Here is a 6,000-nt window from a genome sequence, read left to right as displayed (position 1 = left end):
TGAGATGCGAGCGGCTACCGTCGGATCATCAGGCTGAAATGAGAGGTAGAGTTGTGTGTCATCAGCGTAGCAGTGGTAGGAAAAACCATGTTTCTGAATCACAGATTCTAGTGATGTCATGTAGATAGAGAAGAGAAGTGGTCCAAGCACTGAGCCCTGAGGCACACCAGTGGCTAGATGTTGGGACTTAGACACCTCACCCCTCCACGACACCCTAAAGGACCTACCCGAGAGATAAGACTTGAACCACTGGAGTGCAGTTCCCGAGATCCCCTTCATCTTTAGGATTGACAGGAGGATCTGGTGGTTAACTGTGTCAAAGGCAGCAGACAGATCCAGCAGGATGAGAACTGAGGACTTGGAAGCTGCCCTTGCCAATCTCAGAGCTTCAATTACTGAGAGCAGAGCAGTCTCAGTTGAGTGTCCGCTTTTGAAACCAGACTGATTGTTGTCCAAGAGGTTGTTCTGCGTAAGAAAGGAGGAGATCTGGTTGAAAACAACTCGTTCAAGTGTTTTTGCAACGAATGGAAGAAGGGATACCGGTCTGTAATTCTCTGTGCCTCTGAAATGTCTCTGAAAGCAAGGAGAAAGAGGGTAGAATGTGTGTGTAGCTGGTAAAATGTGTGTTAATTTGTGGATTAGTAAATTGGCCGCTGATGGTGGTAGTTTTGTTTATGAAGAATGTGGCAAAATCATCAGCTGTTTGGGTTGATGAAGGAGGAGGAGGAGGAGGGTTAAGAAGGGAGGAGAAGGGTTTGAAAAGCATGCGAGAGTTAGAAGAATTGTTAATTTTGTTGTGATAGTAAGTCATTTTAGCATTAGATTTGTTAGCAGAGAAGGAAGAGAGGATCGATTGATAAATGCCAAGGTCAGTATGATCTTTGGATTTGCGCCACTTCCTCTCTGCACCCCTGAGTTTAGCACGATGTTCACGGAGAACATCAGATAACCAGGGGGCAGAGGGAGTGGCGCGGGCTGGCCTGGAGGAAAGGGGGCAGAAGTTGTCCAAGCAGGATGTTAGAGTGGAGAAAAGAGTATCAGTTGCACTGTTAGTATCTAGTGCTGAGAGCTGGTCCGGTGGAGGAAGTGAGGATGAGACCAAAGAGGATAGGCGAGAGGGTGAGAGTGAGCGTAGGTTACGCCGAAAGGTGACCTGTGGAGGAGTGCGTGTTGTGTTCTGAGGCAGGTTGAGGTTGAGAGTGAGGAGGAAGTGATCTGAGGTGTGCAGTGGAGTGATAAGAGCATGGTCAGTGGAGCAGTAGCGTGTGTAAATAAGGTCCAATTTGTTACCCGATTTGTGAGTACCCACTGTCGATACTCGTTTGAGGTCGAATGAGGCAAGCAGAGTGTGGAAATCAGCAGCTTGAGGTTTTTCAAGGTGGATGTTGAAATCTCCAAGAACTATGAGAGGAGTGCCATCCTCTGGGAAGGATGAGAGTAGCACATCAAGCTCCTCTAAGAAACTGCCAAGCTGACCTGGGGGACGATATACAACTACACAATGAATTTTAATAGGACTAGTGATGGTAATAGAATGTGATTCAAATGAGTTGTTACACAGAGGTGGTAAATTATTAAATTTCCAATCGTTTGAGATGAGCAGACCGGTACCTCCACCCCTTCCAGTCAGACGAGGGGTGTGTGAGATAGTGGAGAGCGCAGCTGGTGTGGCAGTGTCCTCTGGTCTGATCCAGGTCTCAGTCAGGGCCAGAAGGCTGAGACCTGTATGACTAGAAATAGATGTAATGAAATCAGCTTTGTTAACTGCGAACTGGCAATTCCAGAGACCAATAGGAAAAGAGAAGATAGTACTAGAACACATGGGAAGGGTACGCAGGTTGTTAGGATTGTGCCGCCTCCGACGTGTGGCATTGGATTTACGAATGTTAGTAATAGTAGGGATTATAAAACACATGGTGTGCGAGCTCACAAACAGAAAGATCAGTTGACAGTCGAGTAGAAAAGAGAGGAAGTGATAAGATAATAAATGAGATAAAACAGAGATAGAAATTACTACTCAAGTGCCTTGCCGGTGTCCTTACTCGGTGGAGTCGCACAGGTAGAGTCGTTTGGTCTTTACACTCTTCGGTCTTCACACGATGAGGGCTTCATACCACAGCTGCCGCGACCGCTGCCGCGGAGCACTAAACCTATTTATACACGCCTAACACCTGATTGTTGAATGCAGCAGGCCACGCCCCGCAGCGAAACTCAGAGTCACGACACAAACAAAGGCCACGTGCGCTCGCGGTTTGCCAGAGTAAAACACAGTAAACAACACAGTTTCCTAGCAACAAAGAATCGCGCTAAAATCGACTGAGAAAAGTAAACACACACACACTGATGTTCTCTCTTGCTGTTCGACTGTTCGACACCTGATGGAGTTTTGTTTCCTTGCCGCTGTTCAGTGGCGCCTCCAGAAATTTTTCATAGGGGTGGCCAGATGGGACCACTTAAAATCTTGGGGTGGCACTGGCACACCAAAACAATAAACCATAATTTCAGAATTTTATTCTACTGTTGTAGTAAACCGGCCTGAAGAAGACTTAAGGAAACTCTTACTGATATACTTTGGTTTATTGTGTTATATTTAACGGACAGTGCATCACGTTGCATGAATTTCTTAAATGAAATAAATAGAGTTCACAAGTAGGTTAATACATACACACACTCCATTTCATCATTGCAAATAACACATATGACTCGACTGACAGAACTAGGAACTAACAGACACATGAAGTAAACTTGTGTGTAGTTTATAAAGTCCAACCTTGCACTTGAAAACAATCTAAACTCTGTTTTTATGACGCACCTCTTATTGATGCGACTTACCAGCACGAGAGATGTGAGACTCTGCTGACGTAGCTCCGCCCGCAATATCACGCACACAAATGCGAGTGATGCAACAGCCAATGTCGAGTTTTCCCAATTAATGCATGAATTTAACAGCATTATTTAAACTCCGTTACACATATACATGCACCAGCTAACGACGTTAGCTAGGTAACTCTTGTCAAAACGTGTCAAAGACGCATCTAAAAGCTGTTGTAACAGTATACTGTAACCATTTGGCACTTAAAAAGCACGTCACGACACATAATTACCCGTCTTCTTTTACTAAAGAATATTTTTTACTTATTTACTTACTGGTAGTCTTCGTCTTCTTTCTTAACTTCTTTTAAAATTGTTGACCGATGGGCACGCGCTGAGCTGTTGCTGTCTGAGCGCGCAACAGCGGCATGTACGGAGGGGCGGGGGAGGGGCGGGCTACTGTGTGCGATCGAAGGTCTAGAGCGGCTTGCCTGCCTGGCTGTGCATTAGGGATAAAATGCATAACTGATGCTACTAAAATTTATACTGGCCAGTGGGGTGGCCAGGAGTTGGCCAAGGGTGGCCACGGCCACCCCTGGCCACCCCCTGGTGGCGCCACTGCCGCTGTTGCCTTGCTTGCTTAGTTGGGGACATTTAATATTCAACAATATTATAGATCTGGCTTAAGGTGGACGATGATGCAATTTTTTTTTGTATTATTTTCATGCTATCACTGTGAAGCTGCTTTGATACAATCTGTATTGTAAAAAGCGCTATATAAATAAAGGTGACTTGGCTTGACTTGACTTTGTCTCATACTGTTCTGATCACTACCTGCTTTCGAATGCATCCCCCATTTACTGAACTCCTTTGAAGCAGTATCCCATGCAGGAATGCAAACAGAGCTACTAATGCAAACAGAGCTACTGAAAAGCAGTTCTCTGTATTCTTTTTTTACAAGCTCAGTTGCAAATTCAATTACAATAACCAAATCATAGTAACATTAATCTACTTTCTACCCCATATTACAGTTTTTTTCAGTCGCTAACAAGCGTTTGTCCAGCCAGTTGTCACATTTTTAAAACTCTAAACACAATTAGCTTAGCATCGGTCTTTTGTGGCCATACCATTCACACATTTCATGTCGTTTTCAAACAATATGCAGTCAGTGAACACATTTCCACAATGCTTACATTTTCTTAACAGACAAGCTATACCTCCCAACAAAACTATGGATTGTTTTTGTAGTATTTACAAATGTTAACACACAACATCCCACAATAGCTAAAACAATATTCCAAACCTTAGATACAGTATAAAAACCTCTGCATCTGCAATGATCAGTTCAAAAACAAAATATCTCAGCTGATAATAAACAAAAAAAATTATAATTGACACAGAGCTGATTTATGTTGGGTAAATTGTGCCAACCACAGCTGATTCCAGTCCGGCTTAGACTGGCTTAGAGTGGCAGGGTTTATTTTTTTTCTATTACATTGACACTTATACAGTAAAAGGAGAAGAAGGGAGAAGAGCAGGCCCAGTGAGAGTTGCAGTGAGCCAGTGGACCCTATAATACCGAGCGCATCCTTGCCTTTCTCAATGATCTCCACCAGCGCCTGGGTCCAGAGCAGCGCCTGGTTCTCATGAAAACATGAGGACCTTTGTAATTACCTGGGACAATGTGGCTTTCCATCATTCGCAAGCAATAACAACATGGTTTGAAGTCCACCCAAGACTGGTAAGTCTCTTCCTTCCACCCTATTCACCTTTCCTCAACCCCATAGAGGAGTTCTTTTCTGCATGGAGGTGGATGGTTTATGACCATCAGCCACATAACCAGATGTCCCTCCTTGAAGCCATGCTGGCTGCAGGGACATCACAGTTCATGATTGCCAAGGGAGGATCCGACATACCAAGCGTTTTTATCCCAGGTGCACCGCCTTGGATACAGTTTTTTACAATCGCTATGACAGTTTTTTTCAATACATTTAACAAGTTTCCTAAACTCTTAACACGGTTAGTACAACATCCGTCTTTGTAGGCTATACAATTACATTTTTTTACAATCGCTATGACGTTTTTTTCAATACATTTAACAATTTTCCTAAACTCTCAACGCACCAACACACCTAAAACACACAATTGGCAAAACGGTTAATTTCATGCTCAAAATCACACATTGTAAACTAAACTCCAAAACTAATTTCCAAAATGCACTAACACTATACACTATGTCTAACAAAACACTGCAAACATGTTTCAAAATCAAACAATTATTCAAAACACTAACACATGTTCTCTTCCAACAGGAACATTTTGTCAATCATAACACAATGACAAAAAAACAGTAACATCAGCTGAAATTACAGAAACTGCATTATGCTATGTGTCAGGTCTGCCCTTAAAGACAGTATATTGTATTGATCATAGATTGTGTTTTGCACTGTAGTTTCTTGTGAAACCTCTCTACATTTTTGTTGAGTTTAGTAAATACATGCATTTTGTTTCTTTTGCTGCAGAAATTCAATACAAAAAATGAATGACCATCTCAGAGTAGCTTTATGTACAGTTTATGAAAAAAAAAAAAGACAGAGACAGAATTCCTGCAGTAAAGACTTTATTTGCAAAAGGACATTACTGCAAGATATACCTCTCCCTTGTCCTTGTCCTGGTCCTGGTCCTTGCCCTTTCTTTCTTTCTTTCTTTCTTTCTTTCTTTCTTTCTTTCTTTCTTTCTTTCTTTCTTTCTTTCTTTCTTTCTTTCTTTCTTTCTTTCTTTCTTTCTTTCTTTCTTTCTTTCTTTCTGTTGCTCTATCAAGAGATCAACAGATCCTTCTGTTGATCTAACAAACTGTTCGATCTCTAATAAATATTCATGTCTGAATATTTATTAGAGATCGAACAGTTTGTTAACTGGTGTGAGGATAACCACCTAGCTCTGAATGTCAATAAGACAAATGAGATGGTGTTTGACCCCAGAGATGTTGGTGATCACAGGCCTGTGATTATCCTCAATGAAACCATCATACAGGTCTCTTCATATAAATATCTTGGCGTCTCCATTGATAATTTACTGACATGGAATATCCATGTAGATGGTCTTTGCAGTATTAGACTTTATGGTGTATCAAAGGTTTATGATAATATTTTATCAAGCAGTCTTCGAAAGTTTAATCCGATATTGCAT

This window comes from Phoxinus phoxinus, assembly GCF_949152265.1.
Source record: "Phoxinus phoxinus genome assembly, chromosome: 13".
NCBI lineage: Eukaryota > Metazoa > Chordata > Actinopteri > Cypriniformes > Leuciscidae > Phoxinus > Phoxinus phoxinus.
The sequence above is the reverse complement of the archived record's forward strand: the minus strand, read 5'-3'. Positions refer to the sequence as shown.